Genomic DNA, 14,437 nt, shown 5'->3' with positions numbered 1-14,437 from the left:
TGCGGTCTAGCCACCAACCATCTGTTTCGTCACATGTAGATTGCTGGAATACCAGGGTAACCTATGTGCTCCACAGCAATGGCAGGAGCAATCATATCGATGGCTCTACATGTTTCACCATTCCACAGTGAGACAAGAGCCTTGACAGGGGCACCAGCTGTGCCAGCCGTAAAGTCCCCCAGATCGTTCAGGAATCCATCAGAGTCTATAACTCTCCAAGGGTGGAATATCTCAGTGGGTCCCCCACCCTTGCAGAGTGGAGTAGTTACATTCAACCCAAACCTTACCAGGGAATAGTGCATCCATGACAACGGACTCATAGTGAGTCCTCCAATCAGCGGAGTAGTACCAATGTGCTCTGTGGCAAACACCAGGTCAAGGGTATGTTCAACCAAATTTGTTCATTGATGTATTGGGACAGCCCCATGGTTGTCATGGAGGCCATGAAGTCCTGACCTGGCCCATTTGAGGCACCCTCAGCATGAATTTTGAAGTGCCCTAACACCACCATGCAAAGGTTCTCCAACACAATATCTGAGATTACCTCTGCCTGCTCAGTTAGGGAGGTTGTTGGGCAGCGAGGTGGACGCTACAATAACAACATCCCTATTCTGTCTGGCCACAAAAAGTCCCTCAAGCCTAGACAGTGCAGATTGGTCTCCTGGTAAGGGAGATGGAATTTTTATGGATGACTGCAACTTCCCCTCCTTGCTACACCAAGTACTCAGGCAGGCACAGCTGGGTTAGCACTGGGGCACTGAGCTCACCCGCCCAGGTCTCAGTTATACATGCCACATCTGCCCCCTCATCTACGATAAAATTGTGGATGATAGATTTTTGTTTGGGGTAGACCTGGCATTCATCAACACCATCACAAGGCCAGGAGATTGGCTGACTGCTGTTCCCAAATTCTGAGACACAACAGGTGAAGCAGAAGGGGCAGGGACTTGGATGTAACTAGCTCTCCTCTTCCTCCTCTATACCTTCACCCACCACCATATCTCCCTCTACCACCATCACAGTCATGGCAGTCCCACTCCCAACCCTTCCCTGCTCCTGGCCAAGACACATACTTCCCTGACCCACCACTAGTAAACAAAGATATGCAGCAGAAGTTGGTAGCAGGGAACATCAAACTAGGAAACAGTTAAACAAAGAAAACTATCAGATGCGATTCACACCCCAGCTCACACCCCAATAAAACAGTCAAAGTAATGCAATATTTATAACTGTAGAGCATCATCAGCTGCACAGATAGTCACAGTACAGCACACCAAACACGTACATGATTCAGAGCAGCCTTAGAAAACTCCACTATAAGCATGGGTTAACAAATGTGTTTTGAGTATGGCTTCATTTGTTTATGCTTTTTGACTCCTGTGCTTTATATTCATTTTTATACTTTTATTTAATAAAATTTTCTATTTTTAAAAAAGTGAACCCTGCACAGCTCCTTAGATAAAAAAGATGGGAGATCTTATCACAGATTTCCTGTGTCATGTCTCTTTCAGCTCTGAGAGAGGGATGGTCTGTTCCAGTGTATAGCTTTGCATCGTTGAAATGGCTCCGGAATGCTTCTCCTGGGTGTCTCAACATGGAAACGTTGTACCTGAACTGTTTACAACTTTCTTGTAGATGGTCCCTGTGTGCTTCCCTTTTTCAGAAACTCAGCTGCATATCATTGTGTTGTCTGTTTGGGCAAAACTTGTTCATAATTATACACAAACACACACATACCCCTCTCCAACATAAGACATGTGGGCCTGGAATTGACCTTTGAATCATTGGTTTTAGGAGGGTCAGCTGAGATTGACAATAAACTTCCTGTCTTGCTCTACTCATTTTCATATAAAGAATCAACAACAAATTTCAACCTCAGTTTGGCATGCCCATTTCAGCAGTCTTTACTCTTCTGTACCACTTTCCCAACATGATTATCTAATTCTGGACTTTAAAAATCTTCCACCGTGGCCCCCAGTTTCTTCTGACGAAATCAGATTATTAATAGACTCACTGAAAAATGGGAAAGCACCTGGGGAAGACCATCTCCCTCCTGAAATACACAAAAACTTTCCTGACTGGTGGGCCCCAATTTTGGCACGTTTGTTCTCGAAGATTAATGAACTAGGCATTATACCAGATGGATGGAGATGAAGTATCATCGTCCCAATCTATAAAAAGAGTGATCCCTCCGATCCATCCAATTATCGCCCCATTAGTTTACTAAATGTGGCGTTAAAATTGTACAGCAAATTTCTTTTGTTAAAACTGGTAAATCTAAATAGTATTATTCCACCCGAACAAATTGGCTTTAAGAAAGGGTCCTCCCCGATTGATCATGGCCTAACCCTTCACTTTATAGCAAACCAGGCCATAAGAGGCCCAACAAAACATCTATATGTGGCTTTTGTAGATCTGGCCGCAGCATTTGATTCAGTGGATAGAACTATACTTTGGTCCAAATTATACAATAAAAATATAGACCATCGATTACTGTTCTTAATAAGGGCCTTGTACGAAGACACTTCTGCCCACGTTAGAGTGAATACCAACGGAGCCATGACAAGCCCGATATCAGTGACTAGAGGTGTAAAGCAGGGGTGCCCTCTTGCACCTTTATTATTTAATATATTCTTAACTGATATAATATCTGATTTAACTGACCCCCAATATTTCCTCCCCTCAATTGGAAACAGGAAAATATCAACACTGTTTTACGCAGATGATATGGTTCTCCTCTCTTTAGTTCCAATAGGCCTGAAAAACCTAATGAGTCGACTTCATGATCTCTGCGCAACTGAGGGACTAAAAATAAATTATAAGAAAACAAAAGTTCTAGTCTTTGGGAGAAGATGTGCGAGCCACCGCTGGTCAATGCATAACCACCAACTTGAACAGTGTCGGATCTTCAAGTATCTGGGAGTGATTTTTTCAGATACTCTTTCTTGGAAAACCCACTTACAATTCATTAAACAATCAGCAATAAAAACAGCAGGAGCTATTTTAAAATTTCACTACTTAACTGGAGGTAATTTGGTCACTCCTGCCTTAAAAATCTTCGAGGCCAAAGTAATTCCTCAGGTCCTATTCAGAGCTTCGATATGGGGGTGGGACATCGATGTAACATCATCCTTAGAGACAATTCAAACTGATTTTCTCAGGTGTTTATTGACCTTACCCCCAGGAACTCCTTCTGCAATGCTCCGAGCGGAAACAGGCCTTCCTCCACTGACCGCTCATATTCATTTAACTCTTTTAAGGTTTATGAGATCTACAGTACACCTACAAAATAAGGAACTGCTATATTTATGCCTTACTCACCCCACTTCCAAAAAAATATGGGGCGTTAGACGTGAAAACCTATTACACAGGTATCACTTAACTACTCATCAATTTAACACCATTGGCTCAGATAAGAAACTACGACAGGCAGTTATCCATCATTGTGAATATTTAGATCGACTATCTCTACTTAACTGCAGATCTGTCCCATGGTATTGGAGATTTAAAGTCGATCACAGATGCTCTCCATATCTCGCTATAGTTTTCCCGACCAATCTTAGGCACGCATTCACTTCAATTAGATTTTTTACTTTGCCTAATGCAAAACGGGAAGGGAGAATTGCTAATGTCCCCTAAGAACAAAGACATTGTATTTGTGGATCTCAAAGGGTGGAGGACCTTCCACATATTTTATTAGATTGTCCAATTTACCATAACCTTAGAATAAATCTTATTTCCAAGTGGGTAGACCTTTTTGAAATGGCCCCGATTGCTGATAAAATATCTGTTAGCTCTACACTGCGTCAGCAGTGCCGGTGGGGGCTGGAAATTCCTGGGTGGTTGGCAGGGAAGCAAAGTCCTTAGCCAGCAGTCTGGCCATAAATCTGCCAGGTCTTAGGAGGAGGGAATCTGATAAGGGCCAGGCTTGTCCGAAGCGTACTTGCCGAGTCAGAAGTCCAGAAGCGAGGTCAGTAGAGGTCCGGGATCAAGTGCCAAGGGGTCAGTCCAAAAGAGGGTGCCAGGAAACTAGGAACACACAAGCCACGCCTGACGTTGCAGTCAGCAACAAGCTGCAGCCAAGGTGTGCCTTATAAAGAGCAGGGTTGACAGCAGGTGTGAGTCCTCAGCGTTTGGGTCTTAAGGAGACAGGCCTGCCTCTCTTCTGCCTGACCTTCTGCTGTCTACGTTCTGCAGGTGAGGGGGGAGTATCCTGTTCACTGTCTGTGTCTGGCTGCAGGGCCTCTGCTGTATCTGGGGTGCTCTGCAGCTGAGGGGGAGAAGGAGCTGGATTCTCAGGAGGCTCCTCCGTGTCTCCTTCTGAGTCTGCTGCTCCTGGGTCTGCTGCTGTTACTCCCAAGTCGTCCTCATCTGAGGAGTCCTCTGACGGGGCCATGACAATATAATTTCTAATGTCCGACCAGAATTTCGAGGTCACACATAATGTAGCCCTATTCGCGTCTGCAGCCAAGAAATTAAGAGCCAGATATCTCTCAGAACTCGACCCCAAATCAAAACTCAAATAGGTGTTATCGATGTAGTGACCAGCATTTTAATCTGGCCAAGGCCAGCAATCAGAGTTTTTAGAATTGAGACACAAGAGAAACATATAGATATTATTTTAATAAATAGTATTTATTCTATTTTAACAATCTCATATCCCTCAATGTTATATCTTGGTTTTTCTTGTAAAATGTATATTTTGTGTTGGCCAGTGGCCCTGCAATAAAAATTGAATGAAGCATATAAAATATTTGTGATGTAATAAATTAAAAATGCAGTCTTCTAAAATGCAGATAAATCACTATTTATGGCCTATTTCAAACAAACAATGGAAGAAGTAGTTATGGCTGACAGGGATGGAAAAATCTGTCAATTTCGGTTCTGTCAGTGTCTCATTTTTCCAATCTTAGATTTGATTCTCCACATTTCTGCAGCAATTTGTGAATTTTTCTTTTAAAAAATCCTCATGAAAATTCTCCAGCAATTTCCTAATACAACACATTTTGTAGACAGTTTTTACTAATGTGCACATTTGTGCAAGCAATTTCTCATCATATAATGCGATTTTGTATGTTATTTTTACTCACATATTCATTTTTCTGCACACTTTCCCCTAATATACACATTTTTGTAAACACTGGTTTGGTTACCAAATTTGGAGAAGTGTGGATTTCGAAGGATGGCTCTGTTTCAGTTCTCATATTGTTTTGGGAAGGGCGAATTTGATAGATTCGTCTTATAGTGTGAACTCAGTGGAATTTCTCTTCCATCTCTGCTGACAGGTTTGTGACAGGCTGGTTCTCTGCATAACTGCAGAGTGAGAAAACATCAGATTCAGTATGCCAACTAGGAGAGTTAAGTACTGTCTTATCAGAATTAGATATTTGAAGGGGCACAAGCAGGAAAGCAAGAAACAGTGTTGCAGTTTTGATTCATATGCTAAAATGTGAAGTTAAATTATGGTGATACATTTACTGCAAATAACCATAAAAGGACAGAGCCAGGAGAAAAATGAAAGTTTTGTTTCAGTTGGACATGGGTAAGAATAGAACTCCCAGAGGGCAGTCATATAAAAGACCTCAAGAAAAATGCCCCAATAACATTGAAAGCATTTTGTTTCCAGTTGCCCTACTGGTCAGATTTAGACTCTTCTTTATTTATTGTATTTCTTTACCATAAAGTCCCAGCGTGGGTTACAACAGTATACCAGTACAATATTAATATCACTCAAAACAATTTACAATCAGAATAGAGTCGGTCCTACACTTATCTATCTATCTGGGGTCAAATACCATGGTATAGAGATCTGTTTTCAGCATATTTATTTATTAAATTTATATCCTGCCCTTCCTCCTAGCATATGATAAAAGCTGTATAATAAAGGTGCCAGACCAACCTCTGTGGGGAGGGAATTCCTCAGCTTAGGGGCTGCCATAGAGAATGACCTCTTTCACACCATTCCTCCAACTTGCATGAGTTACAGTTCTACCAAAGGGCTCCCTCTGCTGATATTAACACCCAAGAATAGGACCTGTCTTAACCTCAGGTACTGGCAGGTATGCCTCTGTGTGATGACTCTCTCCATTCTGCCATGGTTTCTAGCACAGCTTAACTGATTGATCGTCTCTTCCTGGCACTGGAGGGAGACAGCTTTCCATGTGATGGTGAGGAGTTGCATAGCAAACCACCTGAAATGTAGCAGCAGGGCAAGAGGAACTTTTAAATTTATTAGTTGGAATTAAAACCCCACCTTTCCTCCAGTGTGTAAGATGACTTGCAAAAAATCCCAACAACAACCCACAGATGGATATGTGAGTGCATGTACGTTTATAAAAATACAAATAAGGAAGTGGAAGTGGACTGCCTTCAAGTCGATTCTGACTTATGGCGACCCTATGAATAGGGTTTTCATGGTAAGCGGTATTCAGAGGTGATTTACCATTGCCTTCCTCTGAGGCTGAGAGGCAGTGACTGGCCCAAGGTCACCCAGTGAGCTTCATGGCTGTGTCGGGATTCGGACCCTGGTCTCCCTGGTCGTAGTCCAACACCTTAACCACTACATCACACTGGCTCTCAAATACAAATAAAACCACTCTAAAATTGGCAATATGCATCATAAACTTTAAGAGACCTGTTGTATCAGGCTAAAGGCCTATCTAGTCCCATATCCTGTTTCCCACAGCGGCCAACTAGATGCCTAAGTGAAATTTTCAAGCTGGGCACAAGCACAATAGCTATCTTTATTGTTGTTCCCTAACACTGATATGCAGAGGTATGCTGCCTCTTATCATGTTAGTAGTATACAGCCCTCATGACTGGTAGCTATTGATAAGGAAATGACTTAAATTGGGATTAGGGACAGTTCCCAGCATGATCTGGAGCAGTCAGGTAAGGGGAATACATTAAAAATACACAGAGAGAGGGAAAGAGAGAGGGAAAGAGAATGATGTACTAATTAAGGAATGAGCTACCTCGAGAAGGCTGAATGAATTGAGAATGCTGAACCAGGCACCATCCCTGTGAGCTCTTCATCTCTTCCACCCCCATCACTTAAAACTGAGTTTGGAGAGAGGTGCGTGTGTGTGAGAGAGAGGCAGCACGTCCTGTTCTTGAATGGTCCTGTTGGGAGGAAAAGAAGAATGAAGATTTGGAGGAACAGATGTGCAGTCTGAGGCAAAAGAAACCGCTGAGGTCAAAGAGCATCACTGAGGGATCCAAGCCCTGGGAGACCTGTCTAGTCAAAGGAGCAGAGCCCAAAATTAACTGTATTTTGTTTATTCCCATGTCATAATCTGTTTAGTCAGAAAAACAAATTCTGATTAGACTCTAAACAAGCAATTCTCCTTGCTGCAGAGCTGGCTTGTATCATTTGTGCCAAGGAGAGAGCCTCAAGAACACTTAAAAATGAAGAATCACGGCATTTCCTTTCCTTTGTCTTGCTCTATTTTTTTTTAAACCCACTTTTGTTTAACTTGGGGATAGGTCAGTAAGCTAGACATTTAAATGTAAAGAAAAATAAGCTGTGGTACTCCTCAAATCTTTCCATGAGATCCCTGACCCCTTGAGCATCCAACATAAACTTGTCCTAACAGTAAATCTTCTTCGGCCTCACCTTTGGTCCTGATATAACTCTGCTGGTGACCTCTGTGTCTGCAACTCTACCACCCTCACCTACTGTTGCATCCATTTCCCCTTGCTTTCCTTTTGCCTCATATTTCTTCCCAGATCCCCTATGTGGTGCTTCGTCCTCCCTCCCTCTAAATTACCCCTCAAAGCCACCTTTACCTGAGGCGTGGCCAATTTTTTGAAGTCAATGACTGCATTCCCTCAGAGGAAAGTGGTTGGGGTCAAAGTAGGACAGGCTCCTCCCCCCCACCTCCAACACACCTCAACCATTATTCCACTTTTCACTTCCCCAACTGTTTCCCTATCTTTGTTAGGTTTGACTTTTGTTTTGTGTGTGTGTGAGGAATAAGCTTTTGCTACTATACTTCTCTTGCCCTAGGTAGCTCCAGGTCCAATGGTATGAGTGTGCCACTGCAAACGAAGAGTGCAGGAGAAATATGAGACCTGAGGGGCAAAAAGGAGTATGCAAACCCAAAGATTTATTTCTTTATTTAAATTGATCCCATTTTGATGCACTTGTTAATAACCTGGCAGCTGCATTCTGTACCAGTTGCAGCTTCTGGACCATTTTCAAGGGCAGCCACATGTGGAGCACACTGCAGTAATTCAAATACAAGGTCACCAGAACATGGGTTACTAATAGGATACTTGTTGGGAATAAGCTTTGGGTTTGCATATCTCTTCTTCCTGTCAAATTCTCAAGTTTCTTCCTGTATAGCAATGGCAACTGTGCACAGGAGGAGTGATCCATGCGGTTAAGGTTTTGCTGCTGCTGCTGCTGCTGCTACTTTGCATCGCCTCTAAGATCCAGGAGGCCCTGTGGGTGCTGTGGGCAGCATGCAAGAGGGATGGGGGGTGCATGTGACCTGTGGGCTGCACTGACAGTGGTATTTACTGTAAATAATAAATAGTACTTTTTAAAAACAAGTATTTCCCCTCATGTAATGTTTGTAAACCAAAAATGAAATATACCTCAGATTGCTTACTAAGGCTAAAGTCCTAAACCCTCTTACGAGGGAATCCTGTTAACTTTAGCGGGACTTCTTTTGGATTTTGCTGTTTTGGATTTTGCTGTCTGACTTCTTTTGGATTTTGCTGATAAGGAAAGTAGCAGTCTGCATGGTGCTGCACAATGTGCTACAGTTACCAGCCATCACAGTTGAATGGTGGCCAAGGAGATAGAAAGACTCAGTTTATGCCTTTCAATTTCAGTGGCTTTTATAAATCCCTCTGTAAACATAGCTTGGCAAATTTCACTGTTTGATCCAGGCCTTCTTGCATGATCAAATACTAGCAAAGAATGCTTGTTGTAATTGGTAGTGTAGCAGTAAGCTCACTGGGTTATTTTCTTGTGTGCATTCAGGAAATGGGTTCTATGTGCCTGGGAATGGATGGGTGTCATTTTCTTGATAGGAAGGTAGTTAACTAATCTTTTAGAAAGTAATGATTAGGCCATAATGGTCATGATGATGGTGTCTTCCCTTGACCCTTATTAGCATCTGTTTCTAGGTCTAGTGGAGCAAAAAATCTTAATTTCACATATACGCTCATGGGGTCTGAACTGGCGGTGACCGACCAGGAGAGAGACCTCGGGGTTGTAGTGGACAGCACGATGAAAATGTCGACCCAGTGTGCGGCAGCTGTGAAAAAGGCAAATTCCATGCTAGCGATAATTAGGAAAGGTATTGAAAATAAAACAGCCGATATCATAATGCCATTGTATAAATCTATGGTGCGGCCTCATTTGGAATACTGTGTACAGTTCTGGTCGCCTCATCTCAAAAAGGATATTCTAGAGTTGGAAAAGGTTCAGAAGAGGGCAACCAGAATGATCAAGGGGATGGAGCGACTCCCTTACGAGGAAAGGTTGCAGCATTTGGGGCTTTTTAGTTTAGAGAAAAGGCGGGTCAGAGGAGACATGATAGAAGTGTATAAAATTATGCATGGCATTGAGAAAGTGGATAGAGAAAAGTTCTTCTCCCTCTCTCATAATACTAGAACTCGTGGACATTCAAAGAAGCTGAATGTTGGAAGATTCAGGACAGACAAAAGGAAGTACTTCTTTACTCAGCGCATAGTTAAACTATGGAATTTGCTCCCACAAGATGCGGTAATGGCCACCAGCTTGGACGGCTTTAAAAGAAGATTAGACAAATTCATGGAGGACAGGGCTATCAATGGCTACTAGCCATGATGGCTGTGCTCTGCCACCCTAGTCAGAGGCAGCATGCTTCTGAAAACCAGTTGCCGGAAGCCTCAGGAGGGGAGAGCGTTCTTGCACTCGGGTCCTGCTTGCGGGCTTCCCCCAGGCACCTGGTTGGCCACTGTGAGAACAGGATGCTGGACTAGATGGGCCACTGGCCTGATCCAGCAGGCTCTTCTTATGTTCTTATGTTCTTATGTAAAACATCAAATCCAGTATGTCCTGCTTGAATTAAACTGCTGAAAACAAACATTAGGAAAAGGTAGTTTTAATCCTTTGTAATGGCTTATAATTAACGAGGGAACTAAAGTGAGTGCCACATTGCACTCAATGCTGAGGCCCTCAAATTGCCTTGGAAAATGTACTACAGAGGAAAATGAGATGCCTGTGACTGAGACACTGTGGGACTCCATATAAGGCTAAAGAACAAGATAATAGATAAGAGAGTGGGAATAGGATACTTTGAGTTGAGTTGGTCTACAATACCACTGATATCACAGAGCAAGAAGAAATGCTGGGTTTGTAAAGCTGTTTATTCCAAGATGCACTGAACATAATAAACAAAGGATTTAATTATCCTGCCATTAAGACCCGGGGTATTTTCTTTATCAACTTAAGTGAGAATAAAAGTAGAGTTTACATTTAAGAATTTACACTGAGTTCATCTTGTCAGCGTCTGTATCAGTAGTTCTCAGTGTATAATTTTATCAGTATGGTTCTGTTGCTCTTTGGAGATCTTCTGTGCATGGGGACTTCTTCTAGGTTTGCACATTGTTTCTTGTAATTGGGAATAAATTATTCCCATTGAATGATTAAAAATGCAGGAACCATATATTTAAAATGCCTACAATTTTAGGTGTCCACTTTACTCCTCCCTATCCCCTGCTATGCCTACAGCCACACTACCCTGAACACGCCTGATCTTGTCTGATCTTGGAACCTAAGCAGGGTCAGGCCTTGTTAGTACTTGGATGGGAGACCGCCTGGGAATACCGGGTGCCGTAGGCTTAGAGGAAGGCAATGGTAAACCACCTCTGAATACCTCTTACCATGAAAACCCTATGAATGTATCCAAAAAAGATTCATAGGGTTGCCATAAATCATAATTGACTTGAAGGCATATAACAACAGTCCCTCGCTACAGCAGTTTGTATGAACGCTGAATTAGATTTTAAATTAAAGACCTATTTTGTGCATAGATCTTTCCTACTGAATTGCAATTTGTATTTGCAATTTGTATGTATACAACAACCAGGCTCAAACTTAGCCACATGGTCTCCAGCTAGCATTGTTTAATATTTTAATATGTTATAATATAAACTAATAGTAATATGAGCCAGACTGATCATTGGAGCCAAAGAGAAAAAGGCAAGTTTGCTTTTTCATCTGGGCACCACTAGGGGGAATTCAAATCACTACACTCATTCAGCAGCTGCCTCCAGCTGATGTATTTATCAAGTGGATAAAGTAACTACTGTATAATTGTTTCTCTATGGTATAATACAGAAAAACCTTACAAACTAATATTTATTGTGTCATAACCTTTCATGTGTTAGAGCCCACTTCGTTAGATGAATGAAAAGCTCTCAAATGGGATTCTGAGTATATTATCTAAATATCAAATTAGTCATTTTCTGTGTCTGTGTGTGTTTCTCTCACACACACATGTAAAAAGAGAAAATAAACTTTTACACTGTGGGGCAAAAAGGCCAAGAAAATGAAGAGACATGGAATACAAGTTTTCATGGGAACCAATGCAAACTGTAAAGCAATAAGGATTACTCATCACTCCTTTTATGTTTCATTAACTCCAGTCATATACTTTTCTATATGTCACACTTTGTGATAACCTCTGCTCTCATTGAGTGATTATAAAATAAAGTGTCAGAAGTCTGTAATCAAAATATGGATACTTGTTTATTCTGAGCATGCTCTGTCTACCGTATACTTAAAAGTTTAATGGTTGCCTCCATTCTCAGTGATCCTTTGTTTCAAGAAAACTTAGGCACACATGATTTCCAGGAAAATTGGAGTGAACAAGTACTCTGATTTCCTCTCTCTACAACCCCTAAACTGACATGCTAAGAGCAAGTTATGGTTTGCTAATAAATTGGAGATGAGAGAAAATTGGAGTATGTAAAGGGAGAAGTGAGCGTGTGAACACAGAAAGTTCATTCACATAGTGGGAAGTATGGTTTGACACCATGTCTGGATGACCCTAAGAGTTCTCTGCATTCATACTTCTGTTGTTTTGAATTCAAAACAAAGAAGTGGTCTCAAAAAGATTCTCTACCTTTTGATGATGGCTTTTAAGAATAAATTTCTTCTGAGATTAAGATGGAAAATTATTTCTTATCTGAAATTACAAAATACCATTAATGTATTTTGAACTACTTCTATAACATTGTTATCTCAGCAACAAGATGATAGTATAATTTAAAAGCTTACCAGCAAATCACATAGGAGGATGCTGGCAGAGAATGTATGCCCTGCCGTGCAGGCATTTACAGGAAGAAAAATGTTTCTAAAAACAGAGCCAAGGTCTTGGTTTACTTCCAGTGCAGAGGGAAGACAAGCTAAACCTGGAGAAGAACATCAAAGAGCTTAGCTATTTTGTTGCTGGTTCCCCCAAATGGACTCTTGCTTTGATCTAAGTCCAGGATCAACTGTTTGGTTACATGGTGAAAGTCGAAACCCAATGGGTGGAATCTAATTGGAGTTGCTCCTCTGAGCAAAGGCATCTGTCAGCAGAATGGAGAAGGAAGCTGTTATGCCGCAACCTCCCCCCAGTACCCCTAAACCTGCTCCAGAGGGTGCTGTAACATTTTGTAGCAGATTTTTAGGGGGTGGGGGCTGCAAGGGTGGGGGAGGAGGAATTATGAAAATTGCTTCTGTCCCCGTCCCACTGACAGAAGCCTTCCGTCAGTGGAGCAACACTAATTGGATTCCATCCAATATCAAAGTGCACTGAAAGACAGGTCATACTGTTATCTTGGGGTAACTAACCCCTTATAAACAGTCCCTCATTTGTGTAGGATATGTAGGAAAAGCAGCAGTATGGCTGTTCTCCTTGTGAAGAACACCTAGTCCACAATCACCTTTGAGTTATCCCAGAGACCTGTAGGTGTTGTCTTTGTTACATCAAAATCTGAAGTAACCAGCCATGGTTTATGTTGTAACACTGGGGTTGCTGCTGAAGGTTGTTAATTTTGGGTTGGATTGGTATCCTTAACTCAGGGTTGGGGATCTTTTTGGCTCCACAGGCTAGATCCTTATCGAGATCTGCCTTGCCGGCTACATTTGACAGGTGGGTGATGCCATCCACCTGTCAATCACAAGGTATCATTATGACATCACATGATTAGCAGGAGGGGTGATGGCCACTCTTGTGCTTCCCTTAAATCTCTATGATCGGAGATTTAAAGGAAGAGGGGGGAGACTTGCAAAAGCATTTTCCAAGTCTCCCCATGTTTCCCTTTTAATTCTCTGCTGATTGGGGACTTAGAGGGGAAGGGGAGAGACTTGGAAAAGGCATTAAGACAGCCCCCACACTCACGTTTGAGCCAATGGTAGCACAGGAGCTATCTTAAAGTCTTTCCAAAAGCCTCTTTTAAATAGCTCATAGTGCACAAGCTTCCAAGGGCACTTTTGCACAAGGCTTTAATTCCCACTCACTTGGTGAGTGGGGCTTGAATTTGTTTAGTTATTTAATTTATATCCCACCTTTCCTCCCAGTAGGAGCCCAGAGCAGCAAACAAAAACACTAAAAGCACTTTAAAACATGTTAAGAACAAAAGACTTTAAAACATATTCAAACAAAACATCTTTAAAAGCATTAAAGCAAAACATCATATAAACATCTTTAAAAAACATCTTTTAAAACATCTTAAAAAGCAATTTCAGCACAGACACAGACTGGGATAAGGTCTACTTAAAAGACTTGTTGAAAGAGGTCTTCAATAGACACTGAAAAGATAGCTGAGATGGCGCCTGCCTAAAATTTAAGGGCAGGGAATTCCAGAGTTTCGGTTCCACAACAGTAAAGGTCCACTTCCTATGTTGTGTGGAATGGACCACTTGATAAGATGGTATCTGCAGGAGGCCCTCACCTGCAAAGCATAATGATCAACTGAGTATATAAGGAGTAAGGCAATGTTTCAGGTATCCTGGTCCCAAACTGTGTAGAGCCTTGTACACCAAAACTAGAACATTGAACTTGGCCCGGTAGCTAATGGGCAGCCATTGCAATTCTTTCAGCAGAAGGGTAACGTGTTGGCAATACCCTGCTCCAGTGAGCAGTCATATTTTGCACCAGCTACAGCTTCCGGACCATCCTCAAGGGCAGCCCCACATAGAGTGCATTACAATAATCCAATCTGGTAACCTCTGTTATCAGTGTATGGACAACAGTGGTCAGGATATCCCGGTCCAGAAATACCTGCAACTGTTTTATAAGCTGAAGCTGGTAAAAGGCACTCCTAGCCACTGAGGTTACCTGGGTCTCTAGTGACAAAGATGGATCCAGGAGCATCCCCAGACTACAAACCTACTCTTTCAGAGGAAGTACAACCCCATCCAAAGCAGGCAATTGACCAATTATCTGAA

The 14,437-nt window shown here is 42.1% G+C and overlaps 1 protein-coding gene and 1 pseudogene across 2 annotated transcripts in view; both read left to right on the top strand.

Annotated features, from left to right (window-relative positions):
• The window catches only part of GLIS1 (GLIS family zinc finger 1), a 407,237-nt gene that overhangs the window by 95,455 nt on the left and 297,345 nt on the right, over positions 1-14,437 (top strand). The window lies entirely within an intron of this gene.
• On the top strand, positions 10,722-10,840 carry LOC133388116 (5S ribosomal RNA; annotated as a pseudogene).

This window comes from Rhineura floridana, chromosome 6 (genome assembly GCF_030035675.1).
Source record: "Rhineura floridana isolate rRhiFlo1 chromosome 6, rRhiFlo1.hap2, whole genome shotgun sequence".
In the NCBI taxonomy this organism is placed as follows: Eukaryota; Metazoa; Chordata; class Lepidosauria; order Squamata; family Rhineuridae; genus Rhineura; species Rhineura floridana.
Note: the sequence above shows the minus strand (reverse complement) of the source record. Positions and strands in the feature narration are given on the sequence as shown.